This window comes from Pithys albifrons, chromosome 5, assembly GCF_047495875.1.
Source record: "Pithys albifrons albifrons isolate INPA30051 chromosome 5, PitAlb_v1, whole genome shotgun sequence".
NCBI classification, from domain to species: Eukaryota; Metazoa; Chordata; class Aves; order Passeriformes; family Thamnophilidae; genus Pithys; species Pithys albifrons.
Window position 1 is genome coordinate 57770589 of NC_092462.1, and position 21446 is coordinate 57792034.

General features: G+C 38.1%; 1 long non-coding RNA gene across 1 annotated transcript; it reads left to right on the plus strand.

Annotated features, from left to right (window-relative positions):
- The first annotated feature begins 1280 nt into the window (after positions 1-1280).
- Positions 1281-3945, plus strand: LOC139671916 (uncharacterized). Its single transcript, XR_011697818.1, has 3 exons — positions 1281-1399; positions 3597-3698; positions 3799-3945. It is a non-coding gene; the product is annotated as an uncharacterized lncRNA (long non-coding RNA).
- The last annotated feature ends 17501 nt before the right edge of the window (positions 3946-21446 follow it).

A 21446-nucleotide genomic window follows, 5' to 3' on the forward strand; every position in this document is an offset into this window, starting at 1 on the left:
TATAGGTGTATTTTATCTTTCATTTAAATAAATGTGTATGCAATTTGTGTTTTACATTGTACACTACTTTGAGGTTTGTGTTTTGTTCCTTTTTTTTCCTTTTTCCTCTTGATTAATGCATAGAATATAAACGACAGTTGTGCCTATGCCATGTCTATTTTCAGGAAAACCATTTGCTACTGACCATGGCTATGAGTGTGAAGGGAAAAGATAAGCTTGTAGGAAGCATTGCCTCATTTGCATACTATTTTTAGTACAGACCAATTCTTTCATCTTTGTAACAACTTCACTTCTTGCACAAGGTGAACTAAAAATAGAACTTGTTTCTCCCTTGGTAGTATATGGCAACGAACTGTACTGCAGATGTCCAGCTTTCAGATCTGCCGAGCTTTGAAGTCCCGAGCTCTTGACATTTACAGACCTCACAGGCTTTCTTAAAATAGTCCTGAAAGTTCAACCAATGACCAAAAGATTACTTAAATTGCACCTAATACTGTGGTAGATTTTCATAGAACCAGATATATCTTTCAGTACTGAAACTAGTAGCCTAAAGTAAATCATAGTAGTTTTAGTTTACAGTGATGTCATCAGACTTGAGCATAACAGGGTAGGGTTACAAAAGAGCTCTCACCTGTCCTCTCTTCTGTCTTCTTGTCTCTCTCCGATATGCATGTCTCCTGTACTGACTAGGTCAGATGGGTTTTGGCCTTTCCTGTGGGTGGATTTATCCACTAACTGAAGAGGCATATAACTGCATTTCTGCTGACTTAGTTTTTTCTTGAGCCAGCGAGCTGAGTCTGTTCAAACAAACTCAGATGGTAAATGATGGGCACACACAGCCAGGAGCATCAAGACAGAAGAAGAGGGTGGGTGGATGGGTGTGCTTAGGGAGGATCTTCCCTTTCTTCTGGTAGTGCATTGTGAAACTATCTAAAACTATTTCAATGAGCCGTACGCTGTGCAATCTGCAATATAGCAAAAGCACACCACTGCCATTTCCCTTACATGCTGTGGCACAATTGAGGTTCAGTGATCTTTCTGTAACAAGGATTTGAAATGTTTTCCTGCTCCACATCATAGTTCAAGTTCACAGCCTGCTTGTGAAAGTGGCTTGTTGATATTGCCTCCCAGGGAAGCGCTGGGGCAGTCTGATAATCACCATGCCGTGCAAGCCGCACGATACAGCTGGTGCTCTTCCTGGACCTGCACAGCTTAGCATCATACACTATCATCTCTTATAGGCAGCTTGTTATAAAACACTCAAATGGCTGGTCAAATCCTTGAGCTGGAGGAGCACATTAGACCTACCAGATGAAAGCTTCACTGTTGTTTTTTTTCACTGGGCAGGAGAGGAGGGGGCTTATGTATGAAATTTCACCCCTGGAAAGATGCACATCAGGTAAAATTTGCATTTATTCCTATATTTTATCTGAATTTTGCACTAAAAATCCCCAAATTAATAAGAGTATTGGCCTCTATTCACAGTCTTGCTCTTTATGCTTTCCCATGGTAGTAAATTTGACTCCTTCTAATGGCAGGTGAAACTGCTCTTCATGGAATAAGAGACTGCTTAAAATCTTTAACTACTTTCTTGATGGATTGGTGCAGCCATTTGTGAATGCATAAGTTTCATTTACATTTTTAATTCATAACTCTGTGTGATTTTTTACTATATGCCGTTGCTTTACCACAAATAAATAAAGCCCTCACTTTGGTAGACTGATAAGAATGAATCACTCCAGTCTTATCCCATTCCTCTGATGATGACTGTGACCCTTTTCTGCACCTGTTGTTATATGACCTCATTTTCTTGGCTGTGGATGTCTAGAAATGTACCTCTCTTTCTGGATGACAATTTCCTAGAATTGCAGTTCGCATAAAATTAGGAAACAACTTTAAACCATGAAAATTATCCTATTTCTGCCTTTGTTTATGTCATAGGAACCTATTTTTAGACATTAGTTCTGAACTACATCTCAGTGGCAGTTCATGAAGATATATATTCAGCAATATGGACACAATCTTTTTTTCCCTTTTTTGTTCCTTTCTTTTTCCTAAATGACAAACTCTGAGTTTGTGCATGAGTTCATGCAGTAAAACACTGATCTGCAGTAGTTTGTGATTTCTGCTAATTTATTACACCTAGAGCCCACTGTTTTGTCTCTGAGTTCATATTGCTCAGTGAGAGAATCTTGTTCTGTCCCTTCCCAAGAAACTGCTTAAAATTGCAGAGGGCAGTACACTTAGTGTGACTGAAGGTTCTGGTTGTTTGTTATGAGTTTTACAGTGCAAACAATACCAAAATACCAAATAGAATTGATAGTATCTTTAATGCCTTACCTTTAACACTGATGTTTGTTTATTTTGTATTTATCAATATTTCCAGTTGTCTCATACAATCTTCTTTAATGCTTATTGTCTCAGTAAATATGATTTTCTTTCAAGGAGTTATGGTCCTCTCTTTTAAGTTAACATTAAGTGATATATTGTGTTAACTGTTCATTGCTGCTTGGTAAATCCAATTAATCAAGCACTGTCTCTATTCTGTCATTGTACTTTCTTCCAGTGGGGAAGTTTAAGTATACATTATTTTTGGGTCAAAAAATTGAGAATATAAACTCTGCAAAAACAACCAATTGATTGACATGGTGGAATGCTCTGTAACAGAAGAGTTTTTCCCAGTAAAAAAACTGCTAATCCTGAAATCACAAAATACATACATTTAACATAAAACCCAACATAAAAAGGAGAAGTAAAGGAATTAGGTTACTTATCACACAATTACAATAAGGGAAAGATAAAAACTAATCAGACATGGAGAACAGCTTGTATAACCATTAACCAGACTATGGTAAACCATTCCTTAACTCTGACTTAAGAGATCCATCACGGGATTCCTGTCAGCCAGTTAACTAATGCCTAAACAACTCCACAGTAATTCAAAGCTTTGGTAAACGGCATCACTCAACCAAGCTGTCACTCTCGGTCCCAACAGTTATTTTTAACTGGTATGAAGTTATGCTAGATCTCTCCGCCCCTTCCCTGCCTAAACTGTAAAGGCTAATAAGTCTTCACTGGCTATCCTTTTACTGAAGTCCAGGCAGATGACGTTGACTCTTTGTTATTTTTCCTGGAAAAATGTCTCCATTGAAGAGCAATGTAAAGTGAATTTGGAACAATCTCCCTTGGCTGAAGCTCTGTTTAATCCCTTTGTGAAGATATAAATCTATATTTATTTTACCACTTTAACTACTTTTACTTAAAAAATGTTTAAAAATTTGTATATTATTAAGACCAGTGTAACAACTGGTAGCTATCCAACTAATTTTTTTCTACATCCTCACTGACTAATAATCAGCCAAACTAGGGGAAAGATGTGAGTTACATAAGAAGAGTAAAAAGTTGACTAAAGTGACCATGTCCCTGGTGAGTGTTGAAGAGGCAGCAGCAGGCAGGTGTGAGGCTATTGTTGGAGTGTTATGTGGCCAGAAGAAAGGCTGTTTGTTTAGTAGTTTTACTTCTAACCTGAGGATTAAAAGTGGGAGCAAACTCAAAATTATACTGGTGACACAAACTGGATGTCACTGCCTTTGTAGAGGAGGATGAAAATATCATGTGGAACAGCTGAATAACTGAGGATTGAAAAGCTGAAACAGCTGAAGAGAAGGGAAAGACTTGAGGATACTCTCTGGCTATAGGTGAGTAGGAAAATGGAATTAGTTCTGTGTTTTGTTTGGCAGTAATGCCTCTTTCTGTGCCTCTCTTGTCATGTCCCACATTCCTGTCTTTATGTCATAGATTACTGCCTTCTCTATCTGCCTACTGACGATGCAACAGGATCATGCAACAGGATCACTGTGGAAAGTATATGATAGGAAAAAACGAGGTTGGAAGCTGGTTAAAGTGAAGTAATTGCAGAATGTCCAGAGCATATATGGAGGCAACGTCATGGTGAGTGTTGTGCACAGCCCTGGCAAAACATGTGCAAGAAAGATTAATGCAAAGTGGAACAGGGGCAAGGGAAGCCTAAGGGGCATATTTTGAGGCATAGCACTTGTCTTACTAGAAGACACAAAAACTTCCTGGCTAGTTTTACTTGGTAAAATGGAGCTCCAGAAAGCCCTAATTGCCATAAAAGTATGGGGGCAAAGGAGAAAGGATAGATAAAATGAAGAGAAAAACTATTTAAACTGTTGGAAAATGTTACTGTGACATCAGATTGACTCAAAGTAGAAATTATTTAACACAAGTATATTTTGTCATGTGAATCAGAATCAGGTTTCTAACCACCTGGTCAGTAAATAGGGGAGCTCTAGTCCAGAACTGTTTATTTGGTGGAACAAAAAATCTGTTATTGTCAGATTGGAGATTGATTGGCTATGAAAAAATATTTGATATGAAGCCTGTAATGGCAGGGACATGAACTGTGTCTTAGGAGGCTTTCAGTCCTATATTTCTGGCCATTAGAAAGCATTTTGATGTAGGCCATATGCAGAGGACTGATCTGTAACAAGTACCTGACCAGAGCACTTGTGCTTTAAAATTTGTTTTCAAAGACATGTAGTTTTCTGCAGATGTGATTTTATGAAGTTCGGGGAATGAGAACTGTGAAAACCAGCTAAAATCCTTAATATGTGGCTGTTTACAGGTGACATAGCTAAATAATGACACAACAATTTTCTATAATCCATTAATTTTTAATTTTTTTTTTCCCCCTGGAACATGAGGTATTTAAGAAATCTGGAAAAGCAGTCAAATTAAATAAACTCTTTCTACAACAGGCAAGGCAGCACAGAAGAGCTTACATGGAGAAAATGAGATCTCTTTCACCAATTCTGACATCCTACTGCCTCCCTCTCAGCCCCAGCTAGTGACCAGTGTCAGCGCTAATGAGGGGGAGACTGTAGTGTGCCTTGTTGTGGCTGCTCTTTCTTATTTCAGCATCGCTGATGACCTCCCCAGAGCACATCTCTGAATACACAAGCTATTAGCTCCTGCAGCATTTCTGGGGATTGCATTCCCAGACAATTTCCTTGGACACTGGTGCTCCCGCTAATGAGAAAGAAAGTGGTAGGTTTGGCCACCATGCCACATGGAAAAGGGGAGGGCTGGGAAGAGAGAATTGGAAAGGAAGATGACTGATTGGTGTTATTGCAAGAGGCGTGGTGTGTTAAGGGTCAGCATGTGTAATTGTCTTGTTACATCTCACGATTAAAGCATTTGAAAATCAGTTAAAGATCAGTTATTGAATAGAAAATGCTGCAAAGGAAAGAGCATCATTCTTCTTTACACAGGCTTGAGATGAGATCCAAATCAGATGTGCCACATACATTCACTCAGCTGCACATACTTGAAGCCAGATGAATGACAGCTTGATAGCTACCTACGTGACAGTTTCTTTACCCCAAATAAACTTTTGCTTCTCTGGCATCCTTTGCTTCAAAGCAATGCTGACAAGTATTTATTGAATTAACCTAAATGGCTTTAAGCCCCAATTCATGCTGGTGCAGCATGTCTCTATCAGGAGTTTGCACTGGTATAACTAATTGATTTAGTTACAGATTGGAAAATTTTCTTAACAAGAGAAGGCCTAAATTGCTGGCCAGACTGTCTTTGTTGTTTGCAAGTAATCTCCCTCAGCCTCTTGTAAGCATAAATCTGTTCTGTTTTGGATTTCCATAGAGCCAATTTACACAGGAGCCACACAATAGCATGGTTTACATTACTTGCTCCATTTCAAAATGGACTTCAGAATCTTAAAAAAACCCAACTTTTCATGAGTTTTCTGAATTTCTGTGAGTATTTCATTGCCTCTGTCTCTGACATCATATATACTGTGGAAGAGGAATTCATTTGACAAATGAGCTTTTTCCAATTGAGCACCGAGGACAGAGTGTTCGGCTCTGCTCCCAAAGTGGCTGGACTGGACACACAGCACCCTTTGGATCACAATTCTGACAAAATGTTATATTAACAAATCTGACAGGGGCTTCCTTTGGCTACCCTGTAGCACTTGATATGAATTTCCTCTTATTGATCTCAGGGCTAAGTTTATCTGCTGCTATGTACATGTGAGCTCAGCTGAAAACCTGTGCACATGTGTGAAACCAACATGACGAAATTCAAGTTGATGTTCACAGAAAATATGCATGTTCTCACCTGACTGAAATTAAATTGAAAATGAAAACAACCTTTTTGGTGTAGAATTAGATATGAGGTCCAAGTTCAAGTAAATCAAGTTTGGAGGCTTATTATATACAGGTATAGAACCTGAGACAACTGGATCTTGGTCCTATTTATTTATTACACACATTTGTAACAATAATGATAAAGCTTTTCTTATTTATTTTAAAAGACATGAATTAAGTTTTTTAAGTCTGCTTACACACTTTCAGATCTAATAACCTTTCTGGGGGAACAGTGCTGAAATCTGGAGACACTGATACAACACCCAGCAAACTACAACAATTGCTATCCCTCCTCCGTGTGAACAGTGTTTTAGGAAACTTTTGACATAGGATTTGACTCTATTTGTTAGCTCTCCAAAAATTGTGTTTGGTTTTTTTATTTCATTACCAGCTTGATTCCTCTTCAGTTCTAGTCTCTTGAATTGTTCCAGTAATTATGAAGTAGAGGTACAAATGGACTCAAATGATTCATATTAATTTAGGGAGTGTATAAACTTTGCAGTCTTTGCCACAGGAAGAACTGTATGTTCCTTGAGAATATTATGCTCTTCGTATATTTGAATGGTACCATTTTGCAGTCTAATCCTGCAAAGAAATGGGTGGAAAGTGGGACATTACAGAAGCTGATAAAGAGAGATTTCTAGGTGAGTACATCGTAATAATATTTTATTTGCCAAAATCATTAACCTATGTGTCTAAAACAGTTTTAAACTGTTCATAGAATTGAAAAATAAAGGATTCTCAAAAGAAAATAAACATAGGTAGGAGATTTTTTACTATGCTAAGTAGTCTTGTTGCTGCCTCTTTGCTCAAACCAATTCAAAAGAAAACAGTGTTTCCATATCAGGAACAAATAATTCCATTCTCCAAAGTATATTGTTATGGCCATATACTCTTTTCCTCTTTATCGTAAAAAGATAGACATGAGTAAGTAATGTAATTTTCAAGGGGAGATGTTGCTGCAGCCCAGAAATGTGAACTTTTAGCATACAATTTTATATATTGTAAAGACTTTTGAAAATTAGCTAAGTAATAGTTGTCAACTGGAAAATGACTTGGGATGTATCTTGGCTTACTTACCAGAATTGTGACTAAAAGCCCACATGTACCCTTTCCAGACACAGTTTTCACAGTACTGCTACATTTTTACACTGCATTGCCGAAATAACTTTTAAAAATTTGTTTCGAAGTAGCCTATGCAAGAACTTAAGAATTTATTAATTTTCCAATGAAAATCACTATCTATATATTTATCAGAATTAAATTCTCTCTTCAAAATCAGCCAGAAATGATGATCAGTTAAATACAATGCGGATATAAGTTTTATTTTTCATTGCAGGGAATGTCCTAACATTTCTTACAATGCTGATCACTTTTCAGTGCCTGTGTGGTTTGCAGCACAGTTTTTTCACTGTATTAGGAAGGTGTCTGCTTATTGACGAAGTGCAAGGCTTAGTTGTGCAGCCAGAATTCAGGCATGAAGGAGTAGAATTCATGGTAATAGGCATTGCTGTTCCTTATGGACTAAATGATGCACTTAGGCTTCAAGGATGGGATTTATAACAACCACCATGGTATGGGAGATTTAAGGCAGGTAACAGCATAAGTTTATGATACTGTGCCTTTTTCAAATCTTCTGCATCTCAGCTTTTTTGTCTGCTTTCACTTTCTTAATTTTCCGTGATTTCCACATTTGTTGTTTTTCTTAAACCTCTGTTTTATATGCTCAAAGCTGAGTAACACAATGAGGAGACTTTGTTCCTGTACATCTCCCACTCTGTCCCTAAGCACCCCACATTGTATTATACAGTAGTGAAGTCTCATGTGAGTGAAGCGTGAATGATCTCATGGGATGAATGAGAATTGCTGCTTTATGGATGCCCACATTTCCAATACCCAACTTTTCTGCTTTTTGGCAAGAGAAACTCCTGTCATTTCCCTACCAGAAGAAGTACTAAGGTTAATTAAGCAGGCACCAGAAAACACTTGAGGAATGAGTTTGTGCTATGATGCTTCAAACGCCTTTATGACCTACAGCCCCTCTGTCTTTGAAATAAATTCTAGCTTCCGAGGATGTGCAGAAAATGAGCCTCAGTGTGTAGAAGGCTGAAGGAAATAGGAACTAGAAGAGATCTTCCCTTTCTGTGGTGGAATGCTGAATGAAATGTTTCATGCTTTCCTAAGGCTAGGGAAGCAGAGGTGATCCAGTGATTTGTCAATTCATTGAAGACATCTGTGCCAGGATCTTAACTCAGGTTTTCCAAAGCCCACTGTGGTGTCTGCTCCAATTCACTGTGTTCTCACAACTTTCTAGTGCAAAACAGATTGCCACTCCTAACCTATGGGGTACAGATTTTCTAACCTGTACTTCTCTGGGCACCAAAAAAATTGCTAAATAAATGAGGCATAGAGTCATCATCAGAATAACAATAACATTTGCTGACTACATGAGTCAGATATACACTATGAAGGTGGATTTACCAAGGAGGTTATTGGTAGTTCCTGTTCTGACCTATAGGCTGCACATCTAAACTGCAATGTCTCTAGCTGCTTTATCAATATATAACATGTATTTTAATACACAATTTATCTTCTACAATAACATATTGATGTGAAATATATTATATATTGTGTATGCTCTATAAAATGTAATGTGATATATACTATTTCAATAAACAAGGTGAAGTGACGGTAAAAGAAAAATAAAGAATTTATTCTTGTTTATAATTCACACAATGGCTGTGTCCTTGAGGAGCAAATAATGATTATCTTGATAAAGATTAGTCCATTAATAAAATTAAAAGAATCCAGTTGCTAAAGCAAAAGTCTAGAGAGTGACTTGCTGGAGTCTGAACTCACCTGCCTCTTTCTTCCAATCTCAGTTAACAAGAGTAAATTAGGTTGCTGCTTTTTCATCACCTGTTTTCAGGTCAATGTCAAGGACTATTAAAGTCTCTCAGAGCACATTTTACAGAAGAAATATCTGACCAATGTGGAAATGAAAAAAGAACCCTCTTGGCACCTCGAGCATGCACGGAGAGAGAGCACAAGAGTTTATATAGTGACCTAAGCAGACCAGCTGGAAAGTAAGTGGTTGGCTGAACAGCTGATGTGAGAAGAAGCCATCACAAGAGCAAGAACAGGTCCTGGATGCCTGTGGAATGAGATGAGGAAGGAATTTTCTTCATATACTTACTCTCATCCTATGAAGACTCTTTATGTATTAATTTCATGTCATTGAGTAGCCCTACTGACTTCATCAGAACTAGTTCTGTATTTAAAATTAATCACATGCTTATGTTTTCCCCTGCTGAAGATACATTTTCTGGAAAATTTTTCTTAGAACAATTTTCACCTTACATTAATGTACGACCTCAGATGTGAGGCATATAATACTGCTTATCAGTGTCAGCACTGGTCACTCACAAATCACACAACTAATCACTCAGCATCAGACCTATCTTTGTGGGAACCAAGTCAACACCTGGGTCTGCAGCCCTTTGGTGAAGATGCAGCAGTCACACTGGAGCCACGGAATAGCAGAGGATAATGGTGAAAATAGCAGGAACCTGAAAAAACTGATTATTTTCAATAATAAAAATATCTATAGATGACAGCAGTCTAATTTCTAAGTGCCTGACTTCTGAACAGAACATAACCCCCCCTCATATTGATCTAAATTTATTGTTATTCTCAAACATATCAATCTACAGAAGGTACGAGGTGGCACCTGGGAGCATGACCCCTTCCCTTCACTGGTACCCACTGCTTCACTCCAAGTAATGGGCAAGTGCCTTCTTCCACTGGGGATCATAAAACTGGAATCTCTTCTCCTGACAGAAGTCTTCTGTAACTGTTTCTTCAAAGAATTGACCCAGCTCTCTCTTCTCTTTTAATGTTCAGGCAGGGAGTGGTGTTTTCCTCAATTCCTATTAGAGATCAGAGCACTTGCTGAAAAGTGAGACACCTAGGCTCAATACCTTTCTCAGTACGAAATGGCTCAAACACACTGTCTCTCTAATTAGTGGGGAATGTGCAAAGAAGCCTCTTGAAATTCTTTTAGAGCTTCAGGGTTTGGCTGAAAGCTGTGCAGCACACTTACTGGCAGTGCTGTAGTCTGTGCTACTCGCAGGCACTGTGCACAGGATCCTCGCCGAGTGCTCTACCCAGCACACTGGTTTGCAAATATGAGTTTCTAAGGAAAGGTGGGGTGTAGCTGGTGCTTTGGATTGCACTGGAGCCTTTGGTGGGAGATAAGCATTCATTGCCCCAGGACAAGCACTTACAAGTATACCTGGGAAAATAATGCCTGGAGAACTTGCAGATGAAGTAGAGATATGCCCGATAATTCTGGGTCCTTCAATAGACCTTTGGTGGGTTTAGAGTCCCAGATTTAGAGATGCGGCTGTACTGGATCTTCCCAACACAAAAGTTCAGATGGTCAGAAAAACTGGCAAAATGTATTTAAATGAAAATATTTTTAATTTATTCCCTCCTCTTCCCCTTCTTTCCTTTTTATACCCTCTAATGAATTTGAACTCTTTCAGAGAATTTGTCTCTGGAGGGCCCCTCTAGCTCTCCTTAAGTTCCTCAGATTTAGAGAGAAACATAAAGACTATTTTAACTTCTACAGTGGGATTAATAGATCCAGCCTGTCTAGCTGCTGGGTAAATCAGAACAATTTCCCCCTATGTCAAATGCTGGTGGTTTTTCATAGACATGCTTAAGCCTCTTCATTAAATGTGACTTGCAGTACATGATCTGTACCAGTAGCAGTTTGCTAAGGGGAGAAGGATACAAATAATGATCAAAAGGCTCAGTAAGACCCACTTTCAAACATCTTGCAACCATATCCCCAAACTGAGAGCAGATCTGCATTGCTGATTATAAATGTTACATTATTTGAATAGACTCTTCAAATCCTGCCATTTTTGGCATTTAAAACTAAAAGGATAAACAAAAACACATCTGGTCTGCAAGTGTGCATGCCATGTTTGAGCTTGATGCAATTTCGAATTAGTTGTTAAACACTGAAAATCAGGGTTCATAAGGGAAATGCCTACTCAGCTGATTGTAGTGCAACTGGTGCAGCTATAACAGGCACCAGACACTCCTGGAATAGCAGACAACTGTGTATGGCTACACAGGCATAGACGAGAAGAAAAGCCAGATGGTATACTTAACTGCACTTAAAATGATTGTATGTGTGTCAATAATGAGTGCCCAAATCGGATTCTGCCATAAAAGACTGTATGTGCATACTAGTAGAAAAAATGCAATCCTCTAGAAAAAAAGAAGTGTGCATTACACCAGTGTAACAATGTTTATTATGGTGATCAGTTATTTTTTATTCACAGTAGGTTTTCAAAGTATTAAATATTAAATAACTTACAACACAGTAACAAAGATGAGTAAATCATAACACTAATTCTGACAAATATAAAACTAATATTTAACAGAAAATCTTTTTCAAAATGCAAATGGTATCTGTTGTTCAGATTGCTGGCAAAAGTTGCTGGATCCTACAGTCTCAAAATACTTGCCTTCCTTGGACTTCATAATGAAATTCTGGCAGGGTCAGCTGAGTTCATCATTTCAAGGTATATTAAGTTGTTTATGGGTAAAAGTTAGGCCTTGTGGTAATCAATGGAGTCTTTACTGTCAACCACAGCATCATACCTATAAATAGAAATCTTATATAAGAATTTAAAATAAATAAATTTTACGTTTATATATGGAATTTAATGTTCTACCAGTTTTTCAGATTTAGAAAAGAATTTGCTCAACTTAGTTGAATATGATAATTAAAGAATAGAACTCCCAGTGAATTCCTCTATATGCTTGCTCCCTCTCCCTCTCTCTCTCTGTGATGGAGAGATTGTGACCCCCTCACACTGAGTGTTATTCACTGTTAGCAATCCTCCTGATTTCAGCAGGAAAGCTGTTTGCATAAAGTTAGCAAATGCTGGCTGTAAATAGAACCAAATTCTGTCAAACTCAATCATATTAATCAACATTGTCTCAATGTCTTGCTTGTCTACATTCAGTTGGCACAGTATGCAATAATAGTAGCCCCGATACATTGGCTAAGGCCAATTTATTACGTGTTTCCCCTCATGGTCTTTCTCTCCGCATGAAGTGCCACACTGACATATCATCCTAATGCTTCCATTTCTGGAATGAGCAGAGTTTCCTCTAGCTGGAGTAATAGCAGCTTAGGTTGTGATGACACTCGTAGAGTTTAGGCTCTCAAATCTCCAAAGTACTTTTGAAAATTGTATGCAATATTTATTAGTCTTCCAAAATGCAATTCAGTGGAGTAGCAGACGAGAATTGGACTGCCTTTCATTACAGTTTCCTGACCTTTTATCTAATGTGAAAACCTATTTTTAATTGCTGGTATCTTTGCCAAACCTTAAGAATTGCCTTGTATGGCCTTAAATGAGCCCCACTGGGTGTGAGCATTATGACATTGTCTAATTACGCAGTCGCATTTGAATTTTGTTCTAAACTATTTGTGCTTCAGTCTCTGCATAGGACAGAAGGAGTTTAGTTGAAAAGCAAATATTCAATTTTAGTTCTCTTCCCATTGCCCAATAAGTCCCCCATGACTTATTTACTGCACAGTATCCAAACCCTGCCATGAAGATAATTACTATGTCCCTTCCAGGTTTTTATTTGGTGCCTGTTGCTACAGTACCTGAACATTTTAAAAACTTTAATGAATTTATATGCACAAAGCCCTCTGAGGTGAGCAGTAGCATTATTTCATTTTGTAAGTGCTGAACTGAGACAGAGAGGGTTGAAAATAACTCCCCCCAGTCCTCTAGTATGTCAGATTTGAAGTGAGTTCTGAATTTTTGGTGTGCTATTTTATATGTTCAAAATTGCACTGCATTGCTATACCAAAAATATCGAATCAGCCACTTGGGAGATCAGGAGTGAACAAATAACACAAACAGAAGACGTAAATAAATCACTTGCCCAGTTCATATGACAGTGACATAAATCCAGCTTTCCAGACCATTGTTCTACTGTCTTAACTTGAGATCACCTTTCTCTTCCTGAAAACCTTGCCCAAGTAACACTTTTAATAGCAAAGATGCCTAGGTCCTATAGGCAACATGCTTCACTATACAGCAAGGCAGGTCTAAATCCTTGTCTCAGCAGAGCATAAGGAAACACTGCCAGCTCTGCAGGTCAGCTGATGATGGGGTTATTTGAGGAGAGCTCAGCGAGGATGAGGCTGTGGAAGAGATGGTAAATAAGTGTTTTGCTCTGATGCTCACTGTAGGAAGAGTGGGGGGAGTGCCAAACCCTTTGAGAGGACTCAGCAAGAGACTGCCTGAAACAGAAGAAACTGTGGAAGAAGTAATTGAATAAAGAGAGAGAATAAACACTGAGAAATCACTGAGACTTTGATACTAACCCAAGAGTCTTAGGAGAATTAAAGGATGAAATAGATGAATTATTGATGGTGGTACATAACCTTCCCCTTAAAGTTTCACTCACTGCTGAGGAGGGGAGAGTAGTAAAAGTGGCACAAAATTTTAAAGAGGTTTCTAGGGAAGGTCTTCAACCCTATGAGCCTCATGTCTGCTCTTGGTAAATTAACAGAGGACACAAGGAAAGATAGAATTAGTGGAAATCTGGATAAATCTGACTTACTGGAAAGATAAAATATAGTTTCTACAAAGGCTACTCCTGGCCTTTAAACACAATGGAAGACTCTTGAGAGGAAAATTAGCACATCATTAAGCATGAGCCTGAATTTCCAGGATATTTTTGACAGAGTCCCTCAGCATAGAATTTTAAGGAAATGAAACTGCCATGGCATGAGAGACAATGTCCTACCTTGGATGGATATTAATCACAGAAACACAAACAGAAGACAGGACTAAATGTTACATTTCCAAAATGAAAGGAAGGCTCTTCTAGGAGCTGTGCTTTGCAACAGGTTTGTAAGTGATCTGGAAAGCCCAGCAAAGAGCAAGGTGACAAAACTGGCTGAGCTGAGAGAGTCAGGCCTTAGGCTGACTGTAAAAAATTGCTAAATGGGCTTATGGAACTAGAAAGCAGGATGGCTGGTAAATTCAGTATAGATAAAGTAGTGCAGATGGGAAATAATAAACCTAAATTTACGCACTAAACAATTTCCTCTGACATGCCTGATACTACTCAAGTGTGAGACCTTGGGTCTTTTCATAGAGAGCTCCAGAAAAACATCAGCTCACTGCTCAGCTATTATGAGAAAAACAGGTTGGATTTTCATGTGAAATTAGGAAAGGAATGGAAAGCAAAACAGGAAAACAGCATTAGACCCCTGTAGCTATGGTCCAACTGAATACTGTGTATTGTTCTTGTTCCCTTGTTCTAGAAGTGTATGGTAGGACAGAGCAGGATCTGAAGAAGGGAACCGGGAGTGATGAGAGTCCTGTGGCAGTGTCTGTACCAGGAAAGGTGAAATAAAGTGGTTTTCTTCTTACTGGAAAAGAGAGGACCTAAGTGGAGGGTGAAGAGAAATCTTTGAAGTTCACTAATGCTGTAGGAAAGTCAATGGGAATTGACTGCTCACTGCCTCTTCCAGTACACGAATCAAGGAGTGATGACATGTTTTCATTCATAGGTAAAAGACCTGTAAAGCTCCTCACTGAAGGATATTGTGTGCCTTAGAAGCCTCAGGGGGAGGTAGGGGAAGCACTTGCATAAGTCCTATGGGTGACTACCCCAGGACTGCCTCTTGATGAGAATGCCAGAGCTGAGTGACTGCTGGGGGCTGTGCTCTCTCCTGTGTGACACCCTGCCTGGGGTGCCTCTACCCTCAGCACCCTTGGCTGGAAGCAGGGTACCAGGCTGGCAGGACCCTGCTCCACAGCTGCACAACTGCTCTGATGCCTTATCTTGTTGTGAAGAAGGCAACAGTCTCAGGTATGTGGTCAGGTATCATGATGCATAATGCAAAGAAGTTGAATTAGGTCATATCCTCTCTTCTGATTATACGATAGAACATCTGATTACAGCATCTTGGGACTGCTGCAAAACAGGCTTAAAAAATCAATGCCTTGTTATATTTTGAAAATGAACTGAAGCTGAGAAATGAAACCTACACACTTAGAGATGGTGAGGCTGATGAGAACATTTTGAATTTCTCCACTTGAAACAACTACAGTGAAAACTGGGGATCTGTTTAGGGATACTACTGCCTTTGAGAAATGCTCAAATCCACACTGAATACAGGGTGCAGTGGGAACAGACATGGGGTAATCCACACCTAAGCTTTAATTCAGAAGAGAAAGTAGACATCAATCATTAGCAGTAAGTAAATTGGACCTGGCACCTTAAGTGCCTTAAACGTTGGAAGTTAAACTTTAAATGGTATCCTGATTCTTAAAGGGAGATAGTAAATTACTTGCCAAACAAATGGGTGACATAGTCGAAATGATGAACGTTGCTGAATCCTGAAAAAAGTGCAGAGTCTGGGAGTAAGAAGTTAGGAGACAAGGCAGGAATGAATTGCAGTTTGCAAGTAAACATCATATGAAACACAAGCAGTGTAAGAGGCACAATTGTAAAGAAACCAGTCTTTATTTTGGGACAGTCTTAGTTGAGCATAGTAAGTGAAAGCACAATTCTCAGGCAATTTGCCTTAAATAAATTTTACTGTTATCACTTGTGTATGCATGGAAAAACAGGAACCCAAATAACTAATAATATAGAACAATCCTCCCTCTTAAAATGGAGATGAAATTAAACTTGATATACTTTCCCTTAAAAGAATCTCTTTTTATTATCTTCAGTGTTTTTCTGATAGTGAAATGAGTGATAAGATGGTTCTAGATGAAAAGGAAAGCCTTTCAATTTACTAAGGAAAAACCCCAGAAGGCTGCTGTGACTGGCAATATTAAAACTTACCCTTCTGTAATTGACTTATGTCTAATCTAACTTATTTTCTCAGCATTAGTGTTGGCCATGAAAGTGCAACAATATTACTGATTCCAAGAAGTATCAAAGATCAGATTTTTTAGGAAAATAAACTCGATAGCTGAGAGGCAAAAAAGAATTTTGCTTGTAGAAAGAGTAAATCAGTATGGATACTTTAAAGTCACTTTTGAGACTGACCTCAGGTTGCTCCACAGAAGAGCAATTGACCTCAGTTTGGAGACTGACCCCAGGCTGCCATCCTGTTCTATTTAACAGTGCATGGCTGCACCAAAACAATTAATTTGCAATGCAGAGGTCGAACAAGTACTGGTCTGCATATAACTCACCTCTCCTGGGTTTGTCCCTCCTTCTTGCACTAAAAAAGAGGGGAGAAAAAGAGCAAAATGGCCTGGTGTTTGGAGCAGGGAATTTTGGCATAGATGCTGGCAGATATCTGCCTGCACATTTTGAGGTATTTGAGGTACAGCAAGTTGAAGACAAGCTGACTTTGCACATGGGGATTAGTCCCTTGCTGATCACTGGAAACTGGCTTTTGTAGATTTTTAAAGAGGTTCTAAGACTGAGAGTCATTAGACATGGCATAATGATATCTTGTAGAGGAGATCTTGTTTAACCAGATAGATTGACTATGATGATGGCTTTTTCTCACACCCATCATTGTGGTTTTAAGTCAGGTCTATTGGTATTGCATTTCCTGTCATACTGATTTATTTTGCATTCATCAAAGGAGACTAAGATTTTTAAGTTACTAAAATTGGATATATATTCTAATTTCACATACAGGCATGTGAGTTACATTTTTTGTGAAGCAGAAATTTTGATAGCGAAGAATTTCAAGCTTCCTACTCGTGGTATCATTAGCTCATAGTAATACTTTTTCTCCACTCAGTAAGGAGTATGTACAGCAAGGATGGTGGATCACATTGCTTAACAATGTAGATACACAAAACCAGAACAGTAAACAGAGCATCAGTTCTCAGTTGCAGTGGCTTTGGATTCAGGGCCTTGTGAATATTCTGCAAGCAAATGTTCTGTTTTTCATATCGGTGGCATTTATGAAGTCAATATCCGTTTGGAGCCATCTTTTAGATAGTTTTTATTATTTCTTCTTGCCACTGTTATTCCATGTCAAGATTATGATAAGTAGTCCCTTTACTGAATGTTGTAAAATCCACTATAAGACTTATGTGTTCTATATTTATGCAAAGTGAAAGGTAATTTGGTCTAACCCACAGCAAAATATTATCCTAAAACTTAATTTTTGTTTCTCTAGTTCTTCTGTTTTTCTGAAAGTTTTGCACAATCCAGTTGGGGTTTTTTTTAGATAAGTTCTGTAAGTATTATAGTAATGAGTTACCTAGTTTTCCTGTGTAATAGAATTTTTTATTATAGTTTTCTGGCCTAAAATAATATATCTCTGGGAATTGAAGTTTTTACATATTAATGAGGATTATACTGTTTCAGAGCTTGCATGGAAACCTTCAAATACCATTAAGGTGTGGCAGGATGAATGTGGCTTTTTTTAATCAATGACTGGTTCTTAGTCAACTTCTACAGGATGCTTTTGCAAAATATAACAGTTCTTGTAGAGTACAGACCTTAAAAATAAAGTCTTAATAGCCTGGTCCAAACTCAGTTTCTGCTGCATAGAAACATCAACAATCTGAACAGTATTTTAGTTCCACTTTAGAATGAAAATTTGAGTTCGACAAAATTGCTTTTCCTAATATGATGATGTCTTGAAAAGCTTTTCATGTTATTCATCTCTACCTGGCTAGACTATCCTGACATTCTTAATTTCTGTTTGTAACTGTCATAATTACACCTTCATTCAGCTGCGGTGTGCTAATTAAGTGAAAGTAAGTGAGGGAAGAGTGAGGTTGCCTCTGCACTAGTAGTGGAGTTCTAAAATGGTTGCTCTACATTTGCAGAAAGGAATTAGATACTTAATCCAAAGAAGCAGCCCATATGTAAAAACTGGAAGTGGAGATGACCACCTCCCATCATCCTAGAATTAGACACCAAAGTACTCAGACAGCTAGACCTTAACTTTTACTTTCTCCTTGACATAAACTATGGCTTGGACAGCCTGATGGAACTGAGAAACCTGGTGTAACATTTATTCCTTTACATTTTACAGGGAACCTAGAAGTAACAGCTGAAAACTAAAGGTTACAAAACCTGTTATAGAAAAAGCCCTACGTAACTGGGGAGTTTGCTATAACTTCTGAATTGACTTGGGTAACATGAATCAGATCTTTAAAGGCATTTAAATGTTGACAATATTCGGGGCTTTTCATAACAAGGCATTTTAAAAATTCTTCTAAGTACCGCTCTGTATCTTTAGCAATGTAAACACTATCATGAAGACCCTTAAAGACATAATTAGCTGGCACAGCAGGTAGGTGCTCTGTGTCCAGGAGCTTAATTCACTTCTGAAAATGGGCCCAAGTTTCCCAGTTCATGTACTTTCGAAATGTGGGGTTTTTTTCATTCAACTTTTCCTAGCACTTATCATGCCCTATGTATAAACTTAAAAATGAAAGAATTTATAGCACAGTTATAGAACAAGTCCAACTTGTTTGATTTCTTGCCTGCATGTAAAAGCTGAATACCATTACTAACATTTTGAGGTTGGGATATGGGGATCACACTTTATTTATCTACCTTTACTTTTTGAAAACCAGCTATTGCATTTTATTGAAATACATAATCTTAGTATGCCAGACATCAGTGCTATGAAATGTCATCTGTGCCCATTTCTTTGCATTATAAATCCTTGTACATTGCAAAAGCAGTTAGATTAAAGAGTAGAAGCAGTTAAAAGACAATGAAGAAATTGTAAATTATACATCTATATGTGTTGGCCTGATTCTCCTTTGTACCCTCATCTGTTTCTACTGGCAGAAAAACATGGATCTCAACTATCTGCAAGAGCCTTTTTCAGTAAGTCCTGCTTCACACTAAACTTGTATGAGACTGGCTCTATGCTCCTGCCAGCCATGAGACTATAGTCTTTATATCAGTGCAATTATTTATATCAGCGTAACAATTAACATCAGTTCTTTACACAAGTATAAAGGAGATTCAGATCTGTAAGCTCCTATAAAATTATAAAGGGACTATATAGTTACTGATACCAATAGTTTGTCTACATGATACTTTGTAGGAGGATAAGAACTCTTTCACACATTGTTCACTTTATTTTTCCTTCATATTATCGGGAAGTAGCACAGACTTGAGTTGTGTATTATGAAGAATCAGCCCCCTACCTGTAATCAGGAGCAGGTTGTATAAACTTGGTTTTGGTATTTTCCCTGTGATAGCTACTGGACAGACTAGCTGAAACCACTAACAGTTCCAGGCAAAATGCTGCATGCACACACTAGGAATAAATAAAAGTTAAGTCTTATCTGCACAGAATCATCCTCTGCTGTTCATTTTCTACAGCTCTGTCTCTGATATAAATTGCTGAGGTTAATTCCAATACATGGGTACGAGCTTTGCGAGAATGGATAAACTGGGGCCTATGTATTCCAAGCAGCATACTTGGTTAACCCATTCATTAATTCAACACACAAAAAAATCCATTACAATGGGAGGAGGAGTTGTTCATATTATAACTTCATTTGGCCCTGCACCTGTTTAATTGGAAGGTTCCTACAAGCTCTTTTAAGGCATATTCGTCTCATATTGACACCCTGCATTTGCATATGTTTTTTAGACACTGCAATATGAATTATGCTTATTATGGAAATGACAGCCAAATCTATTTTGCTTCTACAAGTGATATGCCAAGACAGCCTCTGTTCTGTCAGCAAGCATTGCCAAAGTACAAATGCATATGGCAGCAAACCTTTTGCAAGTTAAAACAAAATGCTGAAAACTGACTTTGCTAATTTATCAAAACTGCTTCCTGGCTCTCACAGGATTTCTTCTGGCTGCTATAAGATATCCTTCTCCAATGCAACTGGAAATATTTTGGAACTAAGTCAATATTTTCATTCACAATTCATGTTAACATTGGACCCAAACATTGTAAGGTGTTGAATCTCTTGAAGAGAAGACAACCAACACTTTCCAACAAAGAAATCATGGTTCTACTCTACTGGTTTGCTGCCTTTGCATTGGACTTAGTAAAATTGCTTCTAGTTGTAAAAAATTGGTTTGAAGTACCACTAAATTAATTTAGGCTTTTTGTCTTCATTCTTCCCTCTCATTGCTTGTAAATGCATCTGTGAATTTGGGATAGAGATAAAAAAGTCCCAACTCCTTTTCTTTCTACAGAATTCAAAATCTTAATGCTGAAAATTGAGCCTTCTCTTTGCCCTTCCCACAGAATCTCAGGTACTTGGTGGTCCTCTGGTAGTGTCACTAAGCTTGAGGCATGGTTTAACACACAGAAGAATTGTTTTGCTCCTTTTCTACACTCACACTAATTCTTATTTTACTTCTGAGGATAGGAGAGCCCCATGCCATTGTCCCTTAACCAGTGAAAAAATATCACTCAACAGTTCCATGTTTTATGAGCCTGACTTGGAAAGAGAACTGCATGCTTTACATCTTCAGCAATTATTTATTATGTCATTCGTTAACTGATTTCACTGATAAAGCTCTTCAGTGCCTTTAGACATTTATGAATGCTGCTTATGAATGCATGTTTCTTACCTTTGCTAGCTCTGCTCAATATACAAAAGACTCCTTTTTATAATTGCTGTATTGGTTTCTTCTGTATAGTGAATCAATTAGTTAAACATGATATCATTTTGTGTAGTGTAGGCATCCTGCTGGGTAAGGGCTGTTTTTGAAGGTGAATGAATCCTGAATTTCTTCAGTGGAGTAGCAGTGTCACCTGCGATAGACAATGACACTGTAATCTCATGTAAGGGATATTGTAATGGAGCCTCCAGTTACTCTTTCCCTATTCTAAAGTTTCTTACACAAGAATGGAAAAGCCATAAAATATTAATTTTTTTTGACATTTTTAAAATGAAAGCCTTTTAGGTACTACTGATCATACCCCTAATGCTTAGCTAGTATAAATCATTGTAGACCTTACTGGCTTCAAAAATTATACCAAATTGCACTAGTTAAGAATGGTCCTGTAGGGCATATCCATTAGGAAACAGCAAATTTCCATGGGTTTTATTCATTTGCGTCATGAAATGGCAGGTTTTTAATAAGTCACCTGAAAAATACCTCTCTGAGATCTTGACAGTAGGAAAAATCAGTCACATTGGATCCTGGGACAGAAAGTACTTTGGCAGGGGGGTGGGGGGGGCAATCCCTTCTAGTTTTCGTCTGCTTAGGAATTTC